This window comes from Populus alba, chromosome 19 (assembly GCF_005239225.2).
Source record: "Populus alba chromosome 19, ASM523922v2, whole genome shotgun sequence".
Taxonomy (NCBI): Eukaryota; Viridiplantae; Streptophyta; class Magnoliopsida; order Malpighiales; family Salicaceae; genus Populus; species Populus alba.
This window is the reverse complement of record NC_133302.1, coordinates 17,073,899-17,091,616: the sequence shown is the minus strand read 5'-3', so window position 1 is coordinate 17,091,616 and position 17,718 is coordinate 17,073,899. Positions and strand designations below refer to the sequence as shown.

General features: G+C 32.7%; 1 pseudogene; it reads right to left on the bottom strand.

The window, feature by feature from the left end:
- Nucleotides 1-887: 887 nt before the first annotated feature.
- Nucleotides 888-4,657, bottom strand: LOC118036254 (alcohol-forming fatty acyl-CoA reductase-like; annotated as a pseudogene).
- Nucleotides 4,658-17,718: the final 13,061 nt, after the last annotated feature.

Sequence of the window (17,718 nt, the reverse complement as noted above, 5' to 3'; positions counted from 1 at the left end):
CCGTTGTATTATTTAAAGTCATATACCAGCTTAATGTAGAACCAATCAAGTTGTCTTGGAAGAAATGGATGAGCAACTTGTCATTATGTATGACCTTCTTTTTTTTTATGTAATATTAGCTCATGTGTGTATTAAGGCATTCTAACTTCGTGTACTTGATGAATTCTAGTACTCTAAACTCCTTGGTACCATTACATTTGGTACTAGGTATATCTCAGTTATTTTAACCAGGTCATAGAAGTTAAATTCCTCAACAACTCTAAACCCCTCTTAAGCAACCCATTTATCTTGTTTAGGGCAACCAAAATATTTAACCCCATGGGATTTCCTCATAGTTAGATCTATTATGGTCAGCACTTAAGGAGACGTAATTAAACAAGTCATTGGAATGTTTGTTGTTCCTTGTGGTCTAGCGATGGGATTTGTTTCCAAGTTTTATGGGTCAATGATAACTAGAGCTGCTAGTGGCGATAACAGAGTCGGATGCTAATTGGATGTCCCTTCCCCTAATTGTGCTCACAAGAGTTGCTCAAGTAAACTAGTAACCCAAGTCATGTTATTCTTAACATCATTCAGCTCTTTTTGGTAGTGATCCTCTTCTTCATTTTCCATCTTTTTACAAAGCCTAGTATAAAGTTTGAAGCTTTATGGTTTATTTTTTTATGGTGCTTTGAAATTCATCTCGCAATGTGTCCCAATCACACTAAAACATAGTTTTGGAATTAAAATTATAATTAGCTGAAATTTGATGAAAACAATGGATATTTTATAAACGAGTGATATATTTTTCAAATTATATAACCATATATTTAGTCATTTAACAAAAAAAATAAGGAAAAATAGCATATTTCGATAACAAAAAAAATCGAAAATTACAAGTCTTTAACAACATAAACTTGATATATTAGATTTCACTTTTATTCGATAATTTATTTTGTCCACTAATTTTATTTTTCATCATAATAAAAAGCACTATTACAATCAATTATAAGACAGTTCGTAGGAACAGTATGCCCAAATGTCGCCGTGCAAATGCTCTCTGGCAATATATCATTTTAGCACATATTTTACGAGACCAGGAAAATGAACATCCATCATGTAAGCTTCCCAATTAACACTTGTGGGGTCAAAGTTGAAGGCATCTGCTTCTGAACAAGTCTCTCTTGCTGCAATTTGCAACTTTTCCGAGTTGGTGTCATCAAATCTGAGTAAAAAAAGATAAAATTAATTTATTATGCGCTAATCTATGTAATATTCATTCAAACTATAAGATATATCAATGGAATTCAATGACTATATCCTTACATGCCCTTAAAGAACACATAAGGTTCATAGAGCTTAGCTAATCGCATTCCACGCTTCAAGCTTCTGTCAAGAGCAGTGTACTTGTCCTTGTAGTGTTTCTGGAATAAAACAGTATTTATTGCTTGATGGAATACCTGGTAAGAGAAAAAAATTACTTGTTAGTTTGAGATTAATGAGAAAACAATCACTTACGTAGGAAGTTTATTTTTGATAATATGTTGTAACAAAGGAAAATCAATTATGGAATAACACATACTTTAATTTACTTATTGATTTTAGGTTGTAATCATGCATGAGACATGCATAGTGTATCAATCCCGATCTTCCTCCACCACTTTATTAGTCAGGGGTAGCTTAAGGGGTTTATGTGAGCTTTTAATAAATGATTTATATTATTTTTTTAAAATATTTCCATTAATTGAAAGCTTTTTGAATTTGAAACTTGTATAGATTCATATTACCTTATATTTTTATTTTTATCATAAAAATAAGGATTGTAGGATTCAATTTTCTTAACCGCTTCATCATTAATACTCTGATATCATTTAAATAACTAATTCAACCCAATAACTTAAATTATTAGATAAAATTCTGATATATAATTTATATTATTTTCTAATACTATTTAACCCAACATTTATCAAGGGGGTATTAGTAATTCTTGCAAAACTCAATAACTTAAAACGAGAAACACTGGTCAATAAGATATGAGTAATTAATAAGGAAAAGCGGTTCCTGCGGTTCTTGAAATTCTGTGACTTAGCTTTCTTAGGGGTATATGCAAATGCCTTCTTTTCTTATATTCAAATAATTTAGTAAAATAGATTTTCATTAAAGAACTTGTTATTTTCGATCCATAAGAACACTAATTGTTATATAGCCCAATATATAGTTGATGATGCAGGTGATGTGTAAACATATGAACTATAGAAACAGACTAAATTTTGATGGACATAACGAAATGTGAAATTAAATTAATGCCAAAGAATTGGAAATGTTTTCGATCCACAAGAGCACTTTTCGTGCAATTATCATACCAAACATACGTAAAAAGGTTGACTTTGAAAAACTAAACGAAATTTCTTATAGAGTAGGACCTATGGTGATGCAGGTGATGTGTGAAATATATGAACTATAGAAATAGACTAGATTTTGATGGACATAACGAAATGTGAAATTAAATTAGTTATGTTCATCAAACCTTTAATGGCAACGAATAACGAATCGCCATGTATATACGGAAACTAGCCATGGAGCTGAAAGCTGTAACCTCGCCAACCTTTATTGGCTTTCCTTCTTTGTCAATCAACGGGTTTTGAGTGAAGTAACGAAATAATAATCATTTAAATTTGAGAATTTGAACGGATTTCTCAATGAAGATCCTACATGATAAATGATTTCTGAAGTAGTGGATCGGTTTGCATATTCCACCATGGCCATGATAAGAGCATTGATTACCATGTCAGCTGGTATCTGCATCATTTCCAGGACATTTTCAGTTTCGGCATGCTTATATTTATAAAAACTAATGAAAGAACGGAGGGGGTATGAGCTAACCACGTCAACTATTAACTGTGGTTTGAACGGAAAGTGTTTCAATTTCCCTTTAGCATATCCAACAGCTACTCCATCAACGGTCCTGTGTTATTGGGACAAAAAATGATTCGAAAATTAATGAAGAACCATGCATGCTTACACCATGATGCGCATGCAGATATGCAGTAGCAGACTACCTTACACCTTCAATCCAGCCGGGAAACGGCTCTTGGTAAGTACTTGTTACCATAGTAGGGCGGATAATGACTAGAGGTACTGTATCTCTATTATAATGGACTAGGAGCATCTCTCCCATTGCCTTGGTAAATACGTAAGTGTTTGGCCATCCAAACATCCTGGCCCTGTAATTAATCACCATCAAGGGAAAAGACATCATGTCAGGCAAATAAGTATATCTTAAACGAAAATTGTCACAATTTAATTAGATATTACTACCGTTTAGAGCCATAATCCTTCATGTAAGACGTGACCGCACTCTCTTCAGCATGTTCTGAGTGGAGTTTCCTCAATTTCTCCTCGACCAGTTTCTTTTCTATGTCGATGTCTATCATTTCCGTGCCTTTCTTGGCTTTTCCCAAGGGAAATGGCTTCTCCAGTATCAATCCTGCATCTTCGCCGCATACGTAAGCTGACGAAAGCACAATCATTGAGAAGAATGTTAGTCTGCATTAAAGATTCCAAAACATTATACTTGGCGTGGATTATGTGCATAGACGAGTACAGTGTGTCCAATTAAAGCTCAATCGAACTACATAATAAATATTCTTACCAGTTGATAAATGGACAAGCACCTCAACACTATTACATTTCTTGACAAAGTTCAAGAGGTGCAAAGGTCCCAATGTATTGATACCTAATGCAACATCGTATCTTCAACAAACAATATAAAAAAATAAGTAAGAAGAGTGAAACGTTACTAATTTTAGTGATTCATAAATTCTTAAATATCTTTCGTTGCAAAGGAATTTGAATCTCTTATCTCTAAAAGAAATGAACTAATGAAAATCAGTTAATTTCCTTGTTGACCTTTCATCAAAGTTGGTGGTGGCAGCGCAGTTAATCACCGTATCAATTTCATTCCATATCTGACCCTTCAACAATGAGTCTCTTATTCCCAAGTCCACACAAGAGATGTCCCCAGGAACAGGAGTCACTTTTTCATAAACGAAGGAATATAAACTTGCACCATGTTGCTCTCTCAAAACATCAAACAAGGCCATCCCTATCACCTGTATAAATCAGTATGTATGCAATATAGTATCAAGAACTATTATATGTTTCAGTCCATGATGCACATATAATAATTAATTTAAGATAAAAAAAAAAAAAGAGAAAGAAAGGAGAAGAAGATTTTACCTCATTGTGCAGGCGTTCTTCAGCAGATCTAGTGTCCACGGCTCTTAGAAGAAGATAAAGCTTCTTCACTTTGGGTTGAACCCTCAATATCTTCTCCACAAAAACTGCCAATGTTAGAAAACAACATTGTTAATAGATTGATTTTGTCACAGCACATCACAAGTCTTGAGGAAATAAATTTCTTTTGAGAGGGGACAATACTCTTTCCAAGAAATCCAGTTGCACCAATGACTAAAATGGACTTGTTGTTTAGAAACTCCATTATACTTCCCAGCTCCATTGAAGATAATATTTTCCTACCTTTATTAAATTTTAGGATGAATTAAAAACAGCATCTCAGAGGGTATATATATAGCCACAACACGATTTTCCAAGTAGCATCATATGACAGTGGTTGTTCGCAAACTTAAGCTGACATTTACTAGTCTTTTAGGTACAGTTTTCCAAATCATTTAAAGTGTTTAAGCATGGTAGATAATTCAAAAAATCCTCGGATAAAATGTGTAAAAACTATTTGTGAATTCAAATAGTGCCACGCAATTCTTTTCTTTCACTCTAGCCTCGGGAAAGTGGCTTGCAATTCCTTTCTTTTGTATTCATCGTGTTGTGTCCTCTGCTCGCATTTAATCATTCAAGGATGTCCTCTCAAGCTTTGTGGACAGGTATTAATTTATTGTTAGTTACAGACATATCAAAACTCGGAAAATGACATACCTTGTATCGTAAGAAAAATCTTGATAAGATAAATTTAATAACATTAAGAAAGATTATTAATGGTGAATATAGTGGGCCACATGAGCCTCTCAAAGACAAGTGAGCCCCGCCATCTTTGGATGATTCATATAACCTACTTCATTCACTATTAGTTACCTTTTTTTAGCGCTATTGAATTTATCTTCTTGAGATCTTACTAATTATATTAATGGCGTCATCATTGAAGATTCGGTATGCCTCTAAGAGTGTGTCATTATTGAAGCTTCAGAGCCTTTAAGGCCTCTTTCTTTTTTCTTATTTTTTTCTCTATCGTGTATCTTTACAAGCTACAAGGAGGAAAGAAGAGAGAGAAACAAAGAATGAAAAAAAAGCCTCTAAAGCACACTGAAGTTTCGATAACAACACTACCAGTACGATAAAAAAAGATCTTAAAGAGATGATTCTAACAATACTAAGAAAATTCAATGGTGATTTATGTGTGCTACTCTAGTTATTGATATAGGAACATTTTATATCTTAACCACTTCATTATCAGCATGCGTATATGTCGATCTAAATATTGAAGCAAGTTGATATAGGAACATTTTGTCATGACACCATGATCGAAAAATTATTTGTTCTAATGTGTTATCAAAGTTCCAAACAACCTTCTTCTATAGAGAAAAACAAAGACTTCCCAACAACTCATTAAGCTTATTATAAAATGTATATATATAGGAAATATTTTAGGCACTACTCTAATGTTGTAATATCTACTTTTACTATTGTATATTGCTCTACACATATAAATAGAAAATGGTTGACTAACTAATAGGTTAAGCCTCCTACTTCTTCTCAACTTGGTATCAAAGCCTTCTACCATCAGAAATCCTCTCTCCTTATCCCAAACAGACTCTATTGCTGTTGTTGACTTCTCCCTCCACCAAACTAGTGTTGCAGCCTAGCCGACCTGCCACTCACAGGCCGCTATCGGTGGTGTTTTCTCACAACAGCAGCCTCCTTCACTTCCAGAGCATAACAATGATTCTCCCTCTCATGTTTTTGTTATTTCTCTTTATATTATAGGGACATCAACTCCAACTATAATTGTTTTGTCCAACACTTAACAAGTTGTTTTGTTAAAAATTACAAACACAAATGATCTATATTAGCGAATGCAGATGAAGTCATATCTTCTTGGTCAGAACGTCTTCCACTTTATTGATGGCTCAATGTCATGTCCTCCCTCTCATGTTTATGATAGTTCTACTGGTTCTTCTTCGACAATCAACCCCTCTTTTCTTTATTGGAAGCAATATGATCAACTTATTTTGAGTGCGTCACTCTCCTCTCTTTTTATAGATGTATTACACCTTGTGGTAGATTGTCATAACTCACATTGTGTTTGGCGCACTCTTGAGAAAGCTTTCACGTCTTCATTTAATTCTTGCATCATGCAACTTTACAAGTCCTTTCAAGATCTTCGGCAAGGTGATGCTTTGATTGTTATATACATGCAGCAAGCAAAATTTAGATTTAATGAATTGGTTACTGTTGGTTGTCCTATCTCCCTTGAAGACTTTAACCTCTATATGTTTCATGGCCTTCGTGGTGTGTTCAAAAACTTGATAATCAGCCTCGTGACCAAGGCAGAACTACTGTCATATGCTGACCTTCACAACCATCTCTTTACATGAGTTTCTATACAAGACCTTCCTTCAATCCATGGATGCAAACTCACCTCTGTTGCCTCATCCATCTTCGCTACCCATGCAATCTGCATATCTTGCCATATTTTAGCACAACTCTAATTTTAGCCATAACAGGGGTCGTTCTAGTACCAACTAGCATCCCAACAACAATCATCACACCCACCAAAAAAGTAGGCCAAACTTTCATTTAGCACCCCAAATACGCCCTACCTAATGTAATATGCAATGTTTAATTGTCTGATATATATTAAGGTCTACCTGTTGGTCTGTCTATGATTTAAGAAAAGTCCTTCTCGGTAAGGAGATCCTTATCTTATCGGATTAAACCTCACTATTCTAATGTCAATAAAAAACCTATCTTTTAATATTGGGAATATGTTTTATGTACAAATTTGTAATCCTAGATACTAAAAGAAAACAAAATGATTTTTTTGAAAAAAATTGAAATATAGGCCAAGTTCTCGTGGCTTTAATAAGCTGGTTATTAAAGTCAAAATCCATGCTAACATATATTTTTTTTTAATGAAAATACGATATCATTTTTTAAGACTTCACCGTATGCATGAAAATAAGATATTTTTTTAAAATTTTGGAATAATTTGATGAAAACTAGATTCGTATCCTTTGTTCAGTCCAGTGAATAGTGGAGCACTCTTCACTGTTCATACAGTGCGGTGGAGCAGCCGGAGACGATGAAGGAGAAGAAGCAAACATGGCAGTGGTGGCGGTGTTGACTGCGGCAGGCAGTGGTGGCGATGATGACTGCGGCAGGCAGTGGCTGTGTTGAGGAAGAATCACGTCGCAGACGAGGGATTCCAGACGGTGGTTCTTCTTCGTTTTTCTCTTTGTTTTCTTATGTTTTCTTCATCTCGTTGTTTCTGTTCTCCTGCTTCTATGTTTCTTCTTTGGTCTCTGATGATGGTGGAGCTGCTATTAAAGGTAGTGTTACTGGTGCTAGTTGTGATGAACTGGGAGCTAAAGGTGGCTAGTGGTTCTTTTTTCTGTGTTTTACTTACCCTTTGTTTCTCCCCTCCCTCATGTTCTTTCTTCTTTTCTCTATTTTGTTTCGGTTTCTCCTTTGTTTCTGCTGGTGGTGGAGCTCCCGTCGACAATGGCTCAAAGTAGTTCTCGTGGTGGAGATGAGGAAGGTAGGCAGTGGCAATTCTTCTCTCTTCTACTTTCTTTTCTCTCTTTTCTTGTCTTTATATCTCAAAACAATTCCTTTATGTTTTTCCATCTTCCCTCTCTTCTTTTCTCTGCTTTTCTGCTCCCAACTATTTTCAAATGTTCCTCTATATTCCACTCCCCCCAACTTGTTGATCTCTTTCGTCTGGCATGTATAAGGAGGAAAAAGGGGAGAGAGGGCTACTACCCTTGTCAAGTCATGACACAGGGATAGGGTGTCCGAGGGGCCCCTGGTAGCCGTCTCATGGTTGCTCGCAAGGCTTGTCCCCTCTACATTAATTCTCGTCTTGTGGTAGGTCATTGGTCATGGTTTGGGCAAGTAAGGGTCTTTGTCAGGTTTGTTTTCAGGTTTTGGGAAAGAGAGTGAGCGGGAAAATGTAGGGGAGAAAAGCTTCTCCTTCCATTTCCTTTGCATGTCTAAGGGAAGAAGAAGACCAACGTTGCCATTCAAAATGACAATGTTTTGCTTTTTTTTTTTAAGTGAATAGTGCAATGAAACAACATTGTTTTGAACAGGCACCAAAACGTTAATTTTTCAAAGAGAAAAGGCACCAAAACGTTAATTTTTCAAATCAATGCCTTTATTTGTGCGCCTTTTTTAATTGGTCCTTGGTTTTGGATTTCTTCAACCAAGTCCCTAATTAGCCATCAAACTTTAATATTTATGCAATTAAGCCTTTGATTTGACCAAATTAAGTCTTACAAATTATAATTTAACCTCATAACTTTGATTTCTTTCAATTAAAGCTTAAATTGACTTAAAAATTAATTTTTCTTGCAATCAAATCCTTCATAAATTCAATTTAAACCTTTAATAAAATTCAATTAAGTCCATAAACATATGATTTTGGACTTTTCTTCTCAAATTAAATTTTCTTTTTCAACACGGCTCTCATCAGTCCAATATATATACTGTCAAATTTTATTTTTTGTATTTTTCAACCTCCTCAACCAATTTATGGGCGCTCCGACAATCTATTCTGACTGCTATTATTTTTTTTGGATTTCTTCTGACTATATATATATATATATATTATTTTTTATATTTTTTTTTGTGCGGGGATCCAAAAATAGATTACAACACATGTTTGGAGACTTAAACTATTTAATGAATATGTGACATTTAATTTCTTAATTAATTGCATTTGAACTTGCAATATACAATTCAAACAACTTTTTAGTGCTTTAATTATGAAGTTTTCATCTATTATCAAGTGTTATCTTACTCAACAACATCATTAATATTGTTAAACAAATTGTTTGCACTAAATGAAAATTTTGTTTTGAATAATACTAAACATTATGTGCTGCTTTGTTTTTCATTATAATCATATGTATAGATTTATAGAGGCTCCGAGTGAAATTAATTTTCCTAAATACATGACACTTAATAAAAAATTTACTTTGAATAATATAAGATTTCTCTCATGAAAACAACATTACTATACAAATCTAATATAATACAACTTTCATATTGTAAAACTATGAAAATATTTAATGCATATGTAGCATTTACTTTATTAATTTATTGCATTTCTCAATACAAAGAACTTGCAATATTAGATTCAAATATCATCATAATGTTTTAACTTGAAGATTTCATCAATTATCTATTATTATCAACTATAATCCTACTCAACAACATCATTAGTATTGTTAAACTAATTGTTGCATTAAATAAAACTTATTTGGAAGAATTATAAATATTTTGTGTTTCTTTGTTTTTTCATTTTAATCATATGTAACACATTCAACGTTTTTAAACTTTCATTTGGGTTTCATCATTATACTGAAATCAAAATCACAATTGCAACTAATGAATACTAATTTTTATTTTACAGAGAAAAAAATAGATATCAAGGGAGATCATGTAAATCAAACACTTATTTCTAAAGTGGAGATATTCACTTTAGATGAAAATTTTCTCTTTAATCTCTATCTTGAAGATGCGCCATTTATTTTTCTATCTCAATTAATTTTATTCTAAGAAATTTCTCAAAAAATTTTAAAAAAAGGAATATTATTTTCAATGAAAAAGATGGATTTTTAAATTATTTTGCTTAATATTATTTCTTTGAAGTAACGACACACATCCATTATTAAGTTGGGCATATATTTGTATTTTTATGGGCATATATTTGTATTTTTTAAATTGTACACATAACACATTGAGTTAATTTCTTCTTCTACACAAAAACGTTATTACCCTTTCATGATTTAACCTTCTTTCATTAGTCAGATTGGTTCTAACATATAGTGTGTTATATGCAAAAATGAAAATAAATGAGAATGCACAAATCTGAGCAGAAAAAAAAAAAAAAAACCATACGGAATTATTCAGAGGAAGATAAAAAAGAAAGAAAGGGTAATGGTGACCCGATCAAAATAGTGGGGGCTCGGTGAGAGAAGAGTCGTGTTTGGATTCGGCAGCCATAAAGGTTGGTCAGTCAAACTCCTAGGCTTCTCTACCCCACGCGATAAGCTGCTTGTGGGCGTACACTTCACACTGGAATCTCAAATTTTAGATTCCTTTTTTTGTTAGGTTTGGAATTTTGTTTATTTGTAGATATCCTTGACTGTCACTTTAAGAGAACATATAAATATTGAAGAAGTTTATGGAGTGGGAATAGATCCAAAAGTATGGTACGTAGTAGAAAGGAAAAACGATAATGAAGCTGAAGACGATATTGCATTTTATGCCAAAACCCATAGACTTCCTGCTGCCATCACTGCATCGACGCAATATCAAGATTCTTCCGAGGAAAGATCAAACGAAAAAATTGATGCAAGGAAAGATCGGAGATGGAGATGGAGATGGAGATGGAATTGATGCCGATATTTTCCATATCTTACAAGAGAAATCGGTCCCATGAAGACGACACTTTTGCCTTGTCCCGGCGAGGATGAATTCATAATACCGACGTGATGATTTGTTTGATGCGGAGCTAGCAAAACTCCAGTTGTAACGCTGTGGACATATATACGATAGCCATCATAAAGGAAAACCCAAGATGCTGCCATAGGATTGAATTTTCTCGAGTTGATTGGTCTTGGTATCTGCTTCCGATGAGGTCTTGCACTTTAGAAGCAGTCGCATGAGTTTTGATAGTAATAAAGTGTGAATTGTTTTTAATCTTCTTTAGCTACAGTTTCCTGCTGCCTCTTCATAGGCGTTCCTTGTACTATTTTGCATATAAATAGAAAAAGAGAAAAGAAAAGAAAAGAAGGATTGCTTCTGCTGTTGATAAGAAGACCGGTGCTTTAGGTTATGAAACTAAGGCCTCTTACTTGATGAAGATTATTTTGAATATACTTCCGGAGATTTATGTTGCCATATATCTTAATTTGAGTAAGGTTGTCATCTAAAATCTTAATTGAAGCTAGTGTGATACCCTGGAAAATTGAAATAATATAATTAATTAGGTATTATATTATGCCCTTTTTATTTATTAAGGTTATTATAAGTAATATAAGGTGTATTTGAGTAATTAAATAATGATTTTAAATCATTGAGTAAACTTACATTCTATTTTTGTCGGACAATAAAAATGTACATCAACAAAGAGATGGAGAGGAAGATCAAGAAGGAGACTTGATGTAGTACCAAAATTTTTATGAATTTTGATTCAATATAAACTTTATTTAAAAAAAAAACAATACTTAATAATAATTCAAAATTAATTGACTTGTATATAGAATTATAATTTACATGTTCTAACCTATCAAGTCATATATCACAAGAATCAAGGCAATAAAAAAGAAGATGTTGTTCATCCTTTATTTACCTAAGTATATGATGTCTGAATAGTTTTGTATTTATTAAAATTATTTTCCGTACACTTGACATATATATTATTCTTATATCTTATGGCTAATATAAAATCCTTTCTTTCTAATTTATTCACATATTTTCTGCATTAATTATGCAGGTACCATATTTCTCTCTCCATGAAATCAATACTTTGTAATTTATTTAGCAGTGTTCTTTTTTACGAGGAACACATAGGATGGATTCTTTGTTTGTTTAAGGTGTTAATATAAGAGCAAAGGACTTGTTAATTTACTTTCTTTTTCATGAGGTTGAGGAAACCACACAAGATCAAGACCTTCTCAAGATTAATAAATGGGATGAAAATTTAAAAGTAGATTGTTGAAAAACATTTGAAATCATGAATACCTGGAAGACAATTATTTTTTTAGCGTGAAAGATCCTTAAATACTCAAGTTATAACAAATATAAAAGGAAAAAAAGCCTTCAATTTGTGTATTATATTTGTTTGCATAATTTTAAAGGAGATGTAGGGCATGTTTGAAAGTGTGATTGAGATTGTTTTTTAAAATTGTTTTTTATTTGGAAATTCATTAAAATAATATATATTTTTTATTTTTTAAAAATTTATTTTTGATACCAACACATTAAAAGGATCTAAAAATACATAATAAAAATTAATTTGGAGAAAGAAATTTCAAAATTTACTAAAATTACAATGCAAACGCTACTATAAACAGGGCCGTAATGATATGTAGTTACGAAGAAGAAAAATATGCACTAAGAAATTTGTTATTGGAACTTCCCTTACCTGGTTGTTGATGGATATTTATATAGCCATAAATCATGCCAACTTGTATGGAATTAAGGATAAAGTGAGGGAAAAATAATATGAAACCTATATTAGTTGCAATTACTTAGGATAACAGTCTCTCATGGCTGGTGATTCACTGTTGAGTTAAGAAATGATGTCAAATGGATTATCCATTGGCTTTGGGCATCCCTAACGCCAATCTATAAGCCCAATTATAACAGGAGGACATGAGAGTATTTGATGATTGATACCAACTAACAGAGAGTGGATGGAATAATTTTGGGTTAGGCTTTTTCTATCCTAGCTTGTGTTTTGGAGTTAGTTTGTCCCTCTACCTGAATGTGTTGTTGTGTTAGGCTATGTGGAACCTTATGTTCAATATAAAAACTAGTATATTATGGAGTAGTTGAGTCAATTAGACTTCTTAAGGTTTGAACCATTCTTTTTTAGTCCAATAAAGTAATAGGTCATATCATATGCCCAGACCGAAAGAGATGACTTAATCAATCCAATAAAGTAACTGGCAGTTTAAGGCCATAATGTGTTCAAATAGTGGCACAAGAAGGTAAAGATAATTGAGCTTCATTAATGAGCCAAGGCTTATATAAGAACATAAACTACCCTTCACTTATTCTACCATGTAAACCATAAATTAAACCTAAATTTGTCATCAAACCACCAAAAAAACCATCATAAAAACCACTTTCTTCACTTTATAGCTATTACAAAGTTGTTTTGAAAGAGTTTTAAGCTATCAAAAACACTATTTAAAGGAGTTCCAATCCATCTTCATGGGTGTTTGCTTTGGTATTTTTAAGAGCAAAGGACTTGTTAATTTACTTTCTTTTTCATGAGGTTGAGGAAAACCACACAAGATTAAGACCTTCTCAAGATTAATAAATGGGATGAAAATTTAAAAGTAGATTGTTTAAAAACATTTGAAATCATGAATACCTGAAAGACAATTATTTTTTTAGCGTAAAACATCCTCAACTACTTAAGTTATCACAAATATAAAAGGAATAAAGCCTTCAAGTTGTGTAGTATATTTGTTTGCATAATTTAAAGAAGTACGAGCATATTTGAAAGTGTAGTTCAAGATTGCTTTTTAAATTGTTTTAAGTTTGGAAATTAATCAAATACTTAAGTTATCACAAATATGGAATTAAGGATAAAGTGAGGGAAAAATAATATGAAACCTATATTAGTTGCAATTACTTAGGATAACATTCTCTCGTGGTTTGTGATTCACTGTTGATTAAAGAAATGATGTCATATGGATTATTCACTGGCTATGGGCATCCCTAATGCCAATTTATAAGCCCAATTATAACAGGACATAAGAGTATTTAAAGATTGATACCAACTAACAGAGAGTGGATGGAATAATTTTGGGTTAGGCTTTTCATGTCCTAGCTTAGGTTGTCTCTCTACCCGAGTGTGTTGTTATGTTAGGCTATGTGGAAATCTTAGGTTCAATCTAAAAGCTAGTATATTATGGAGTAGTTGAGTCAATTAGACTTCTTAAGGTTTGAACCATTCTTTTTTAGTCCAATAAAGTAAGAGGTCATATCACATGCCCAGACCGAAAGAGATGACTTAATCAATCCAATAAAGTAACTGGCAGTTTAAGGCCATAATGTGTTCAAATAGTGGCACAAGAAGGTAAAGATAATTGAGCTTCATTAATGAGCCAAGGCTTATATAAGAGCATAAACTACCCTTCACCTATTCTACCATTTAAACCATAAATTAAACCCAAATTTGTCATCAAAAAACCACCAAAAAAAGCTATCATAAAAAACCACTTTCTTCACTTTATAGCCATTACAAAGTTGTTTTGAAAGAGTTTTAAGCTATAAAAACCACTATTTAAAGGAGTTCCAATCCATCTTCATGGGTGTTTGCTTTGGTATTTTTAGAATCGGAAGAATAAAGATTGTATATGTGATTAGTACTTAAAAATACATTTTTATCAAGGTTTTATATCATCATTTTGCACTTGAAGTATCAATAAGTAAAACTCCTTAATTAAAGCATGTTTTATAATAACAAGTCTGATAACATAATATACCTTTAATTTATGGTAAATGTTCATTTTAAATGCAGGTCTATCACATAAATCAAATGATTGATTGATAAGTTCAACTACTGAAATTGAGAAGACAAAGAGAGGGCTAAACTTATAAAAGAGATGTTGGTTCAGTCCAAACTGGAACACCATTCGGTTATTGGATCATAATTGGAGCTGTAAAACTTGGATTTAGGTCTAGTATAAATGGATGGAAAGCTAATACATATGCTTAAAACATTTATGAAGAGTCCAAAATTTAAAAGGATCGTTTTTAAGTTCAAATTATAGCAACAACAAAGAAGTTATAATATGTCCTACAACCTAGAAACTGTTTAGTGTTAAGCCCGTATCTCGATTTCTAGAAGTCCAAATGACCTTATTCTTATTTTGTTGGAAAGCTTAGACAATGCCCTAGAAATTTCATAAAGACTATATGTTCAAATTCTAATGTTAGCAATGACGTTTTTAGCAGACAAGAAGATAAAAATAGTTACCAAGTCAAGAGGTGGCCACCCACTCAACAATTAGTCATCAAATCAATAGTTCTGAATTTTGGCCTATAAAAAGAGGTACTTACCATGCATTTAGGTATCTTGATATTCAAATCAAGATCTTGCTCTTGCTTCTTTCTTTTTTTTGTATTTTGTAATGTTCAAATTTTATTCCATGTTATATTTTTCTTAATCTCTTGTTTATGCTTTTCATTTCATTTACTATACTTATGTAATTATGTTCTTATCTTGTTTATCTATGTTTCTCTTATTCATAATGTTCAGTTAAGTTTATTATGTCAAGGTGTAAAGGTTACTGTAACAGTCTAACTGTACGACTCGATCAATGTTTAAAAGATCCCAACCATATCCTCTTTATTTGAGGGTAATTTTTTTTTTTATTACCAAATATTCGGCAGAGTTTTTATTTGCATTTAGGACATCCCAAGTTATCGACTACTATCAATTTACTCAATCAACCCATCATCACAAGTTCCCATAATTCCGGACCTTATATCAAGCTCATAATTCCACACCTCATACAATCCACACATTATATATATATATATATATATATATATATATATTATATATATATCTTATGAGTAAGTTCAATATGAACATAGTCCAAACATAATATCATAAGAATTTAAAAGAAAATGAATATTAACATGCAAAGAAAGTATTTACAACATAATAAGTGTTCTTAAATATTTCAAAAGGGTTAATTACAAGATAACTAAAATACTACATGCTAAACTAAAACTTTTAAAACAATACATAAAGGTTTACACAAAAGTATACTACATAAACGCATTAATTCCCTTTTGTTTTAAGTTAAATATTTACATAAGCTTTACAAAGTAGAGTTCTAAAACTAATGATCTCCCTAGATATTTGATAGACCTGTTACATAAATAAACATACCATTATATTGATAAAGAATATATATATGCTCATGTAATGAATACGAATGAAGTATTAACTTTCTATCGGATCCATAAGAATTCTAACAAAGAACTTATAGTTTGCTTGTAAATCTTTTAAACCCAATTAACACTCATTTGTATATTCTTAATTTAAATACTCTTATTTACTTGCATGAACTGGGTGACCTTGCAAAGTCTAATCTTGTAATTCATTTCCCCGCAATCCTATCATGGATGTCATTAGCCGAAGCTAATCTCGCAATTCATATCCCAGCAATCCTATCATGGATGCCATTAGTCAAAGCTAATCTTGTATTTACGCTAGACTTTATTTACATTGAACACGACATTTATTGTAATTGTATTCACCAGAAGAATTTTAAATTGTATAAGTGCAAATAGGAGGAAACTCACGCACATGCTTCGCCTGTCTCACGACCTCCCCTAACAGAAAATCCAATACTAGTTACTCCTCCTGAATCATAAGGAAGCTTTTTGGTTATGATTCCTTCAAGCTAATATTATAGAGAATCTATATTCATCCATTACTCATTTGTTACTTTCTATACATTTTCATTTCCTCATAATAATATACATACATATATCATGTATATTTTCAGAGTTAGTATCTCAATGTGCAAGTGTTCGTATGACTCAATTCTTTTATATTCTTCTATATAGTATTCACATGAAAGTCTATCGTTACTGTCTTGACATTGAATTGTTAATGTCCAATTTTCAATTGTTACTATCCAATCGTTACTGTCTAGATATTGAACTTGAGGTAACACTCTCAAAGGGTCTACATCGGCTTTCCATGACAAAGAAAAATGGAATACATTGTGAACCTTGGCCAACTGTGAGGGCAAGTTTATTTCATATGCTACAGGTTCGATACGTTTTCAAATTTCAAATGGTCCAATGAACCTCGGAGCTAACTTCCCCTTCATGCCGAATCTCAACATGTGTTTCCATAGAGCTACCTTTAGAAATACTTTATCTACAGGAAAAAATTCAAGTGGTCTTATTTGAATATCTGCATATTTTCTTTTGTCTATCCTAAGCCACCTTCATTCGATCCTTAATAATCCTCACTTTTTAAGTAGTGATTTTGTACTAATTCTGCCCCACCCTATACAACTTTTCTATCCCCAACTTCTCATAAGCGCATTCACACGAAACTACTAGGGGGTGTTGTAGTGGCCTACACTTTATGCCATAGAAAGAGCTCTCAAATAGGGTCGTTCCAATTGTTGCTTGATAACTGTTGTTATACGTAATTAGAATTCTACAAGATCCCTAGTGATAGATTCTCCTCACCGTAGTTTCCAACCAATTTCCAAAGCACATGCCCTTAGTAAAAAATCCTCTAAGATCTGAATAATTCTTTTCTCTAGAAGAAGGGTTGGCCATCAAAATCTGTGGCATGAAAGCCCGAAATTCAAAGGGAATACTGATATCAAATTCCATGTTCCCAAGGGGCACGTTTGCATCGCCCAAAAAACGGTCGACCAGAGGATGTGAAATAAATCTTGGTTCTTTCTCGAGATTTAAAACAATGATTGATATTAGGACTCCATTGAAGCCTTTACCAACTTCAGTCTTCACATGAGCGAATCTAAACAAGCCAACTTGTCAATTACACGAACTTGGATCTGTCATCCCATTTAATGTAGGAACTTAGTAGGTCGGCTGTTTGCCGTGTATAAGACTTAGTTTAGTCGATTCCACAATGACCCAACCATATTGCATACATTTTCCCCTCTTTCCTCTGGGTAGTCCCGACAACAAGGTTCCATTGTGATTTTCATCTCTCACTCAGTCCACTCAGGA